The sequence below is a fragment of the Rhincodon typus genome, chromosome 8 (genome assembly GCF_021869965.1).
Source record: "Rhincodon typus isolate 14 chromosome 8, sRhiTyp1.1, whole genome shotgun sequence".
Classification (NCBI taxonomy): Eukaryota; Metazoa; Chordata; class Chondrichthyes; order Orectolobiformes; family Rhincodontidae; genus Rhincodon; species Rhincodon typus.
Genome location: NC_063339.1, coordinates 37,852,981 through 37,866,717, shown reverse-complemented (window position 1 = coordinate 37,866,717; position 13,737 = coordinate 37,852,981).

Genomic DNA, 13,737 nt, shown 5'->3' with positions numbered 1-13,737 from the left:
TGTGTTGTCCCAATCGAATTTGTGTCCTTCTTTGTCTGTGTGCACTGAGACCAGTGAGAACTGGTCATGTCTCTTGGTGCCTAGTTGGTGTTCATGTATCTTTATTGTCAATTTTCTTCCAGTTTGGCCTATGTAATGTTTCTCACAGTCCTTGCATGGTATTTTGTATATTACATTAGTTTTATGGGTTGTGGGTATGGGATCCTTTATGTTTGTCAATAAGCGTCGCAGGGTGGTTGTTGGTTTCTGGGCTACCCTGATACCTAGGGGTCTGAGTAGTCTTATGGTCCCTCTGATATGTCTCTGATGTACGGTGAGGTGACTAGTGTGTCTGGTGGAGTTGTGGTCTGTCTCAGAGGTAACGGTGGATTGCGCTTTTTGGGTATCCAATTTCTTTTAAAATCTCTGTATAAGTGCTTGTGTTCTGCTTTGCGCAGTTCCAGGTTGCTGCAGTGTGTTATAGCTCGTTTGAATAATGTCCTGATGCAGCTCGGTTTGTGGATGTTGGGGTGGTTGCTGGTGTAATTAAGTATCTGGTCCATATGGGTGGTCTTTCTGTATACGCTAGTCTGGAGTGTCCCGTTGTTCTTATGTTCAACCTTTATGTCTAGGAAAGGTGGTCGGTTATTGTTCTCTTCTTCTTTCATGAATTTTATCCCGATGAGGATGTTGTTTGTGTGTCAGTGGGTTTCCTCTGGTCTTTTGCATTTGATAATCATGAAGGTGCCATCTACATAGTGGACCTAGCATTTGAGTTGTATAGTGGGGAGCACTATCCATTCTAACCTTTGCATTACTTCTGCTTCTGTTGTCAATCCTGATACTGGGGATCCCATTGGTGTTCCATTGATTTGTTTGAATATATGGCCATTGAAAGTGAAGTGGGTTGTGAAGCACAGCTCCAGCTGTCCTTGTTGATGCTGTTGGTGTCATGGGGTACCTGCCTTCCTGATTCGTCCAGCAGTGTGGCAATTGTCTCTTTGGCTCAATCGATATTTATGGATGTAAATAGTGCTGTTACATTGAAGGATATCATTACCGCGTCCTCTTCTATTCTGGAGTCCTTGATGATGTTGAGGAATTCTTGGGAGGAGTGAATGGAGCAGCTAGTGTTGTCTACTAAGTATTTCAGTTTCCGTTGTAGTTCTTTGGCTCGTCTATATGTTGGCACAACCAATAACCCACAACCAATAAAACTAACGTAATATACAAAATACCATGTAAGGACTGTGAGAAATTTTACTCAGGCCAAATTGGAAGAAAACTGACAATAAGGATGCACAAACATCAACTAGGTACCAAGAGACATGACCAATTCTCACTGGTCTCAATACACACAGACAAAGAAGGATACAAATTCGACTGGGACAACACATCCATAATAGCACAAGCCAAACAGAGACATGCCAGGGAATTCCTGGAGGCCTGGGATTCCAACTGGAACTGGACCCGATATACAAACCACTGAAAAAATAGAATGCGAAGTGATGCCAACCACCCCAGCAAACTGAGGCATATAAATAACAACAGAACACTAATGCTTCACTGGAGGCGCACTGATAATGTTACCTAGCAGAGTGATAAAACGTCTGCAATGAAACACACCGGCCTAGTGAGCAAATCTACAACTTCATCCGCAATCCGAGATACAAATCTTCTCAAAAACTTTGAGGTTTAATGCTTCTTTATTTTGCAGTTTGCAGCATGCCAACTCTTAGATATTTGTTCTTGTGATCCATCAGAGCACATTGTTTAGCTAAATCTATTTAGAATTTTAGGTGAATGACACTGCAAGAATTTCTGCAGTGGCTAACGTGATCCTCCAGTGGAACGGTAGCAAAAGACTGGTATAGACCCTGATGCCAAGACCTGAGGCAACATTTTCAATCATTTATATTTGTTTCTTTGGGAGCTCTGCCAGATTTCTGCTGAAATTATAGCAAGGGCTATAATCCCTACAGCATTTCTGGCCAATCTTCTCTTAAAATACAAAATAACAGTGATTGAATTACAAAAGAACTAAATCCTTTATAGAATTACTGAAGGAAGCGGATATGTATTTTCCATACTGTGCACAAAACGTAGTTTAATTCTTTGAATTAGTTTATTTATGCAATTAATTATTCAGTTTGGTTTTATTCTTTATCTATTCAGTAAACCAGGCCAAATGATCAGAAAGGCATGGCATCATAAATACAGGTTCTTATTCCTACATGAATCAATTTAAGTATGACAGGAGATCATAACTTTGAATTAGTCACTTTTGTATACTTCACAAAGTTACTAAAATAACCTTAGCATGTCCTACTCATTGAATTTTCATTAATGGAGAGTAAAATATTTTTTGTATTCAATTAACAACACCAATTTTCACTATTATGTAACAAGATTAATATCTAGATTATACCTGTAAGTTCTTACTATGAGTTAACTTATCAGTCACTGACTCACAAATCTTTTAACATTTGGTGAAGGATCCTTTTCCTTTCCATGCAGGCATTATGCTTTGACATGTGTTTCATTAGGTTGTATGTCATCAATTGCTCAAGCCTGGGTGTGCATCATTTAAAAACATGACAGGTTCCTGACTTGGTGAGGTTTTGTAGTTGGCACTGGCTAATATTAAATGGAAAATGGCTGAGTGAAGTACAGGAGGGCAATTAGCATCTATAGACCTGCAAAAAATATGTTGGAACTGAGAAGCAGAGAAAAATCACAGAAGATATTTTGGAAAACTGAAAATAATTCATGCATAAGTTTTGAGAGTGAGTAGTGGTGGGTGGTTTATCAAAAGATGCATCAAGCCTGACAATGGTCTTACGCAATATCCACAAATCAGCATTACTGGTATAAGCAGGATCAGATACAGGCAGGAAAAGATCTTATCTGATTTTGTCCTTCCAAGCCGACTTCAGCATCATTACTACACTGCCCGGAAACTAATTAATTATAGACCAGGAATTGAACTTGGAGCCTTCCTGTTCTCAATGGTTCAGTGAGAAATGAGCTATCATTGGAACTTTATAAACAAAGGCTCCATTGACACATTGATTTGAATTTCTTTGTCAAATCTGGTCTAATAAGTGACAGGCAAATCTGGCAAAAATAGCCCAAAAGGGGCAGAAAATACAGTGAGACATATCATCTGAGAACAAGACTGCTGTATTTATGCCATTATGTTTCAAGTGAGTGATACTGCCATTCACACCAAACATGGGCAAACACACTTACACTCCTCTCTTGACCGACACAACAATCTAGCCATCCAAAACAAAATGTTATTTTAGAAGTAGAAAAAGATTCCACAAAGGTGGGCAACTGGAGTTATGGCCTGCCAGATCCCAAAGTCATTTGTAGCAGCCTCCCATGCAGCTCTCTGGTTACTTCCTTTGAATCATTCAAGGGACATAGGGATCACTGACAGGGCAGCATTTACTGTCTATCCCTATTGCCCCTTGAGAAGGTGGATGTGAGCTGCCTTCTTCGACTGTTGCAGTCCATTTAGGAGTGTAGGTAGACCTACAATGTCTTAAGGGAGGGAGTACTAGAATTTTGAACCAGTGACACTGAAGGAACAGCTATACTCTTCCAGGATGGTGTGTGGTTTGAAAGGGAACTTGCACGTGATGGTATCCCCATGTAGCCAATTGTCCTTCGAGATGCTTGTATTCGTGGGTTTAGAAAGCGCTATCTAAGGAGGCTTGGTAAATTTCTGCAAGTGCAACATTGTTGCCTCACTGTGATGGGAGTGAATCTTTTTTTGAATACAGTGCCAATCCATTGGGCTGTTTTGTCCTTCATGGTGTCAAGCTTCTTGAGTGCCACTGGACCGAAAACAAAAAATGCTGGAAATCACAGCGGGTCAGGCAGCTTCGGTGAAGAGAAAGCAAGCTAACACCTTGAGTCTTGATGACTCTTCATCAGAGTTCAATGCTCTGATGCTGTATGACCCATTGTGATTTCCAGCATTTTTTGTTTGCAGTAACGATTACAGCATCTACAGTAATTTGCTCCTAACTTGAATGCTACAGGAACTGCACTCATCCAGGCAAGTGGAAAGTATTCCATCACACTCCTGACTTATGCGTTTTAGATCTTGGACAGGCTTTGGAGAATCAGGAGGTGAGTTATTCTGTGCAGAATTCCAAGCTTCTGACCTGCTGTTTCTAGTCACTGATAAACCCCAAGTTGTTTTTGGTGAGGGGCCTCAGAAATAGTAATGCCATTGAATCTCAAGAGATAATGGTTCAATTCTTTCTTACTGGAGATGGTCTTTGCCTGGCACTTTTGTAGCATGAATGTTCCTTGTCACTTGTCAGCCCAAACCTGAGTGTTTTGCAGCACAGACTGCTTCCGTACCTGAGAAGTTGCAAATGGTGCCAAACGTGGTGCATTCATTGATGAACATTCCCACTTCTGACCTTATGGTGGAGAGAAATACTGAGGGTGATGAAGCAGCTGAACATGGCTGGGCCAAGGGCACTACCCTGAGAAAGTCTGTAGGCATGTCTTGGAGTTCAAACGGCTTACCTCCAAAACCCACAATTATCTTCCTTTGTACTAAGTACAACTCCAACAGATTCCACAAAGGTGGGCAACCAGAGTCATGGCCTGCCAGGTCCCAAAGTGAACTGTAGCAGTCTCCCATGAAGCTCTCTGGTTAGAGCAGAGAAACTCCCCCCAAATTCCCATTAAGTGCAATTTTGCAAGGGTTTCTTGTTGCCACACTTGGTCAAATGCAGAGATAGTAGGAACTGCAGATGCTGGAACATCTGAGATAACAAGGTGTAGAGCTGGATGAACACAGCAGGCCAAGCAGCATCATAGGAGCAGGAAGGCTGACGTTTCGGGCCTCGACCCTCTGATGAAGGGTCTAGGCCTGAAACGTCAGCCTTCCTGCTCCTATGATGCTGCTTGGCCTGCTGTGTTCATCCAGCTCTACACCTTGTTAATTCTGAGGAGCAGGTGTTTGTTGCTCATGTTGCTGCTCCCTTGGTTATTGGTTGCTTTGATCTTCATCTGAAATACAGCATAAACTACCAGTGAATGACACTTCTGCTGATTTAATAGGTTTGAATTCCAAAGTATAGACCTCCAAAATGTAGTTGAAACCTCCACAGTGTAGATGAAACCTCTAAAGTGTTGAAGAAACTTCCAAATAACAAAGTAACACACATACTGTGAATAAATCCTTTCCTGTAACCGTGTATGAAAGACAAAGGCACTGAGTACATACTGACATTTTTCCTTGGCTTCAGACCCTTCAATTGCCATTCTGTTCTCACCTTGCTTTCACTGCTGAATTACAGGGAGCCCTGGAAACATGTAGACCCAAAGTCAAGGTTGAAAACCCATGTCTGTATTGCTGTACTTGAGGGATTAGCCTATCTTAATTGGTGATGAGCCTATCCTGTGGGAGTTGCTCACATGCGGTCAAACACTCAGCAATGAAATAAGAAAGTTGGAAGGTTGGAGTGAGCGTCTTAATTTGGTGGCAATTTAATTGATTTTGGCCATCCACTCATTACAAACTCCTATAGATTAAAATTCAGATCTAGACGTTCAAAATCACTGGGTTCTCGAAGTATGTTGCTCTTAGCATCTCATGCATTTGAATGAATCTGTACTATTTGCATCCATCAGACGGTTTGTTCCAGAGATACATACGGGTACAATAGTATTTGGAAAAAGACACAGTAAAATTCCAAGGAATGGATTCTAAACAACTTTTGCCGTAGTAAGGCCTGATTTTCAAGTATAATCTTAATTCAAGCACAACATTTCTTGGCATTTTGATGGTAGTTTTATATTTATCAAAGTCCAATGGTATTTCCTCTTGACATTCCCATTTAGCAAGTCTGAGCCTTTTCACGTAAATATGCACAGATTCTGTCCTCAAACCTTGCCCTAAATTGAGTACTTGGTTAACCTGGGAGTACCAAAAAGCTGTTGGACTTTCTGACAGAATAATGAGTACTCAAAGAATTATACAGTAGCGAACAGGCTCTCTGCCCATTGAGTCTGAGTCAACAAAACTACAGTCAGTTCTGCTCTAACGTGTGTTGCGTCAACGCGAATTGGCTGTAACATGATTGACGAATAGGGGAATGCTATTTCCAAAACGCGAACTTGTGTTGGCTGTAACGTGATTCTATCGGTGCGTGGAGGAGTATGCGTCAACATCACATGACCGTTTCTCGGGCTTTGTTGTGCATACATGCAACGTTAACACCAAAGATTCTCCACGCTGGGATCATGTGATCATTTCACGAGCTTCATCATGAAGTACTTTCTGTGATAGGTACAGTACAACCTCCTAGCCCGTCAAGTCACCTTGACATTTTTTCAAAATAAAGTGTTAAATTTACTTTTACTTCGTTATTAGATATGAATTAAACATTTATTCAAATTATGCTATTCTTTCTGTTAGGCTTTTGAGTGATTATTGAGCGATTTTGAGTGATTATTTTGGTGGCCTGCCCCGAACCCCACTTTTCCTATAGGCCCCTTTATTTCTATTGAGCGATTTTCTATAATGTGATGTTGTACAGGAACGCAACTAATGCGTTATAGCAGAACTGACTACTGAATTTCTATAATAGCCCCACTTACCTGCACCCAAAACTTGAATTTTATGAGTTCTCATCCATTATTTTTCTCATTCCAGTATGTTTTGCACTTCAACTGCCCTCATCAGAGTGAAAAGCGTTTTCCTCAAATCCCATCTAAACCTGCTGCCTTAACACTGTAAAATTAAGTCCCCTTATTATTGACCATTCAACTAGGGTTTGTTACTATCCACCCTGTCCATGCCCCTCAATCTTATACTCCTTAATCAGATCTCCTCATAGCCTTCTTTGTTATAAGCTTATCCAGCCTCTCTTCAGTAGCTAAACTGCTCCATCCCAGGCAACATTCTGGTGAATCCCATCAGTATCCCCTCTAGTGAAATCATATCCTTCCTATAGTGTGCTGAACACAACTGCACACAGTACTCCAGCTGTGACCTGATCAAAGTCCTGCACAGATCTAACATAACTTCCCTGTTCTTATAATGCATGTCAGGCAAACATCCCATATGTTTTCTTAACTACCCTGTTTACCTATCCTGCCATCTTCAGAGATCTGTGAACAAGCATCCCAAGATGTCTGTTCCTAAGATACCTGGTGTCCCACCTTTCACTGACAAATTTGGGTCAGAACCCTTGTAATTTCCTTCCTTATCTCCTACAGTAACCTGGGATACAACTCATCTAGAACTAGGAATTTGCCCACTTTTAAGCTAGGCAAAACATTCAATACGTCCTTATTCCCAATGTACCTACAACCTCGTTCTCCAAAGTAAAGACAGATGTAAAGTATTTATTTAATGCCCTACCAATGTCCTCTAGCTCCATCCACAGATTGCTCCCTTGATCCCTAATGGGCTCAAGTCCTTTCTGGTTATCTTCTTCCCCTTAATATACTTCTAAAATATCTTGGGATTCTCCCTAATCTTATCCATCAGTGTTTATTCATGCTACCTCTTCACTCTCTTAATTGCTTTCCTAAGTCCCCCTGCACTTTCTATACTCCATGAGGGCCTCTGTTGATTTGCTCCCTTTGTAACTATTAAAAGTGTCTCTTTGACTTCTTATCCAGTCTGGAGTATTCCTAAACATCCATGGTTTTCTGGGTTTATTGCTCCCACATTTCATCCAAAGGCAAACATGTCGGGCCTATACTCTTGCCAATTTCATTTTGAATGCCCCCCCCTCCATTGTTTTGCCATAGATTTACCCAGAAAAAGCTGTTTCCAATTTGTATCTTGACCAATATAAAATAAGTATACATTCCTGATTCTCAGTATGATAATGTATCAGTGTACGACTAGTGGCATTTCACATGTGGAGCCAAGATTGAGCGTAGTCTCAGGAGAACCAGGGTGAAATGGCAGGGAATAATTGGAACAGCATAAACAGATGCAAGTCAATGTAATATCAGCAAGTTTGCAGATGACACAAACATAAGTGGAAAGGCGAAGGAGTCCACTAAGTAATATAGTCAGATTAAGAGACTGATGAAAAAATCTTGGCAGAAGGAATATAATGTGTGAAAATAATGTGTGTGGGTATACATTTTGGCAGGAAGAACATAGGAGCTGAATATAACTTAAAATGAGGAAAGACTACAGAAAGCTGTTTCACAGAAAGATTTAGGTGTCTTTGTGCATGAATCACGAAAAGAAAGTTTACACGTTTAGCAGGCAATATGGAAGGCAAATGGATAATTGTCCTTTATTTGTCATGTAATGGAATATAAAAATACCAGTCAGAACGCACCTGGAATATTGTGAACAGTTTTTCAGAATTCCTACTGTTTAGCCCATCAAGTCCACACTGACCCTCCAAAGAGCATCCCATTGGAATGTAGAAGAGTGAGAGATTGAAATATGTAAGATTCTTGGGGGAGTGGGGTGGGGTGGGATGGGATTTGGTAGGTTAGATGCGGAAAGGCAGTTTCTCCTTGTGGGAGAATCGAGGACTAGAGGCATAATCTCAGGGTATGAGGTTGCTGTTTAAGGAGAGTTGAGGAGGAATTTCTTGTTTCAGAGGGTAATGAATCCATGGAGTTCTTTACCAAAGAGGGCTGTAGAGGCTTAGCTATGAAATATACTCAAGGTTGAGATTGCCATATTTTTAATCGGTTTGGGAATTAACAGTTGTGAGGAAAAGGCAGGTAAGTGGACAATTATCAGATCAGCAAGATTTCATTTAATAGTGGAGCAATCTTGAAGCTGAATGGCCTACTTCTGCTCCTATGACTAACTGATTGTCGAACACATTTTAAAAAAATAAATCGATGGCCTCTTTTTCAGCAAAATGTTTGATAAACAGAATTCCACATTTTAGCTAAATTGATTTGGGAGCTCTTTAATTTTTATTTTCCCACTATGAAAATTTAATTCATTACATGTTTTGCTTTTCAAGTTCACAGTGAATACTGTATCACAATAACTGGCAACCCTCCCATTTAGTCGGACCCACTCATTTTCCAAGACTGACTTAAGCTTTGCAGTGATTAGCCAAGTCTCTATAAACAAATAAACTGCACATAAACAGTCCCATGCATGAGGCCTTTAATTTACCCAGACTAACAAAATTCTGCAGTAAGCTTCAATTCGTTCAATTGAAATAATGCACATGAATACAATGAGCAATGTACTAAAAATAGCATGGAGAAACTTCAACCCCCAATTATGCAGAAGAGATTCCTTTTTTAGCTTTAGCACTCAGATTTGAATCTAATTCAGAATAACAGGATAATTGCCAACTCTTTATGAGGACTGTAATGTTTCTATGCAAACTACATTTTTGAGACTCAATACAATTCCAAATGTCCAATCAGAATCTAAGAAAACACCCATAATTCAATGTGAATTGCTTGTCTTCTCTGAGATGTCACAAGATAGTTGATGTGGGAAATGGAAAATTCACATCTGTGCAGCAGGACTGCCTTATTGTTTGGGCATTTACAAAAACTGTAAAAATAAGATACATCTGATGGACCTTAAAAGACCACAAAAAGGAAAGTTTAGGACAGGATGTTTCACATGAGGATAAATCACTGCTATTGACTGAACAATGCTGTTAAATGTTATTGTGATGTGTGGAAGTTGAGGGCATTGTCGTCAGATTGGTAGACCATGATGTTCAACAAATCACATGCAATGTAAACATATTAAATATGAATGTCAATATCACTTTAGAGCAATGGTCTATTAAATGCACAGCATAGAAATTGATCCTCACAAAATGTGCTTGTAAAAAAAAAATACTATGTGTAAAAAACACAAAGGCTTAAGAATGCCTGAGGAACATTGATGCAGAACTGGCCTGGGTCATTTTTCTGTTATCTGAAGCTGATACACATGGCTCCTTTAGTAGATTCCTCAGTCACATATGCAAGGAGCTAATGCCTATTTCAGATGGCAAGTTCAGACGCGAGAAAAATGTCCCACACCAGTTCTACATCAATGTTCCTCAGGCATTCTCAGGACTTTATGTTTTTTAAAATTTTTTTTACATGCACATCTTAAGGGGACCAATTTCCTCAATGGCTCCTTTGGCAGCTCACTCACTTCTTGATTGTAGGGTTCTGGGTTCAAGTTCCAACCCAGAGTTAAGTACAAAACTCAAAGCTGACACTTCAGTGTAGTACTGCTGGAGTTACTTTCTTTTGGATGAGCTGTTAAACTAAGGCCCCATCTTCCTGCTTGAGTGGCTGTCAAAGATCCCATGGTAATATTCCAAAGAAAAGCATGAGAGTTACCTCTGGTGCCCTGACCAATATTGATCTTTCAATTGATATCACAGAAACAGATTAGCTGATCATTGTCACATTGCTGTTTGTGGGAGTTTGCTGAGTGCAAACTAACTGCAATATTTCCCACATTACAAGAGTCACTACACTTTAAAAATTAATTCATTTTCTGTCAACTGCTTTTAGATATCCAGTGATTGTGAAAAGGCTACAAAATTATGCCTTTCCTTTATTTTAGAAATTGGGATGCCCTGAAAGGACCAATTACTCATGATGCTTGGCCTTCTGTCTTCAATTGCTTTGAAATGGCTTAAGATAATTTCTGAGCTGTAATGTTAATTGTCCTCTTGAGTATAAATCCCTGAAAGATGTTAAAACAAGCAAAGTTTAAAATATTCCCCTCAGCCATGCCAGAATATGAAGTAATAATTCACGCTACCAGGCAACTCTATTGTATCATATCCTACAATGAACCATAGTTTTACAAGACAAAGGCTCACCATCACTTTCTTGTGGAAGCCAGAAACAAGCAATAAGAGACAACTTTGCCACCGACTCCAACATCCTAAAAATGAACAATAAAAAATAATTCTGAGGGACCCTGTTTCCTTCCCTTCCAAGGAGAACAACCTCTGAATGGTTAATACAAAAGCAAAAAAATGCTGGAGAAACTCAGCAATCAGAGTTCATGTTTCAAGTCTGTCGAATATCTATTGGAATATGTGGTTGGACCTTAAATATTAACTCTGTTTCTGTCTCCACAGGCGATGCCAGAATGCTGAGTTCCTCCAGCACTTTCTACTTTTACTTCCAAATTCCAGCATCTGCAGCACTTTGCTTTCATTTTAGATGGTTCGTGCATCTTATATGAGGTAAGGTGATCAATGGGTAAATCTGTATTGGCCATAGTTTAATATCATGGATAACTCAGTGAACATTACATTATTTATAGGTCAGGCAGAGCCGAGGTGCATGGATAAAAAATACTTAAAGGCAGAAATGTGTAAAATTTCTTCATAATCCAGAGAACAGTGGATCTGTGGAAAGGGGCTATCAGCCTGTGCTGAATTAATTTGTTGAATTCATTTGAGAAAGAGCGGGACCTAACACTGTTTAGGGTGGAGGTCACCTTACAAAAGAAGTCAATATCTTGTAATATTGGTCACTGACTAGCTTCTACTCTAAAAAAGGGCAGGTGAAGAATTTTCCACAATAACTAAAATAGAAGTTGCTGGAAAAGCTCAGCAGGTCTGGCAGCATCTGTGAGGAAAAATCAGAATGAACGTTTCAGGTCCGGTGACCCTTCCACAGAACCCTGACCTGAAACATCAACTCTGATTTTTCTTCACAGATGCTGCCAGACCTGCCGAACTTTTCCAGCAACTTCTGTTTTTGTTCCTGATTTACAGCATCCACAGCTCTTTTGGTGTTTATGAAAAGATTTCCAGGCATTTTTGCCTAGCTGGCCTTTTTTAAAATTTGCTTTCTCACCCCTCCCAGGAACAAAAGAATATACAAAGAGACATATGAATTAGGAACAGGAATAGGTCAGTTGGCTTCTCTAGTTTGCTCCCTTATTGAATAACGTCATGTCAATGTGATTTTGACCTCAACTCCACCCCACGAACTTTGTTAGTTAAGAACTAACTGCTGGCTCCTGGAGAGTAAGGAACATCTGCATCATGACTTATGGCTGGGTATTTTCATGTATGACATTTTTGTATGCTCCTACATTGCAACTCCACAGCTTTCATCCTCTATGAAACAGAGGCAGTAATTACCTGATGTAAGACAATTGGCAAAAGATCCAGACAGTAGGTGAGGAGAATTTATTTTACAAGGCTCAAGTTGTAATGATCTGGAATGCATTGCCTGAAATAGTGTTGGAAGCAGATTAAATAGTAATTTACAAAAATAATTGGATATTGCATTCTTTAAAAGGGAAAAAAAATGCAGATCTATTGGAAAAGAACAGAGAAATGTGACTAATTGGTGAGCTCTGTCAAACAGCTCACACAGGCACAATGCCAAAAAGGTTTCTCCTCACTATAAAATTCTACGGCTGCAAAACTTGTTAATTCCTTAAAATGCACCATTACTTTGCACACCTGTTGCTTTCAATGCAGGTAGCACAGAAACTCTGTATTGTCTGCTCATGGCTTTTGTCATACACATGCTGCCTACAAGCATGAGGGTTGTGCACTGCAGCCATGAGCCAGGTGGCTCAGCGGATAGCCCTTGGCATCTTCTGGCTTGTCTAGATAGCTCAAATGAAATTGGTATGGGAAACCAAAACATAAGGAAGGTATCATGACTGCAACCAGAATATCGGCAGAATGACCTGCAGCATGTACTGAATGAGGTCACACAGCCAGGTGCTGAGGAAGTGGAATCCCTCCCAGTTGCAACACATCTCAGAATTCATATGAAGTACTTGCAAAGCAACACATCTGCAATCAATGGAACATGCTGCACCATATGGAAGCATGCAGTCCTGTTCAGCTAGGTGCTTGCCCTGCCTGTGCCTCTCTAACAAGGGAGATTGATATGCCATCAGCTCCTTTGGAATACATAATCATAGTGGCTCCCTGACCTGATAGTAGATGGCATGCTGCAAGGTGTTGCAAATCCTACCTGCTTCTGCCTGGAAGAAATCTGATAGATAAAAAGTTCAGACCACAGTCACTTTCACAACAGTGGCCCTGCTCTGAAGTTGCTGTTTTTGTTATGGAAAGGGAACAGATTTTTGTGAGGAAGGGTCTTTGAAGAAGGGTCCAGACTTGAAATGTCAGCTTTCCTGCTCCTCTGGTGCTGCTTGGCCTGCTGTGTTCATCCAGCTCTATACCTTGTTTTCTCAGATTTTTGTGAGGATCTCTTTAGTGAAGTAGGGTTATCTGTTACTTGTTGATATCTAGGTGGGAAGGGTATTTCCTGAAGACCTTGAGTTAACATGCCTTTGCCGAAAATTCCTTCCCTCTTCTTCCTCCCCCCTCTTGGTGCAGTTTGCCTTCCTCTGTGTCACCTCACCATCTTGTCATGCTTCAGGCCAAGGGCAATAGAAACTACTGTGCCAGTGCCTGAGGGCAAGTTGTCTGAAGAGGACCTTTGAAATCAGAAACTAGTGCCACACTATTCCTTGTAGTTGACAGCAATTTTAAATGACAGTGCAAAGTGCCAAACACTTCTACTAAGTCCACAGTTGATGATTATTTTAAGTAGCATTGGAAGAGATGTTGGTGACGGGTGAATTGCGGGGGTTGGGTGATATCTTTGCTGTTGAATGGATGTTCAGCTGCACAAAACTAAGAAAGGGCATAAGAAGGATCATTCATGTAGAAAATAGATCTGCTGGCATCAAGCAATCTGCCCATTCTGCATTCTTCCAGCGTATGGTCCCTGTGCCCCTCCTGCCCTTAGTAAAATACAATACAGTGC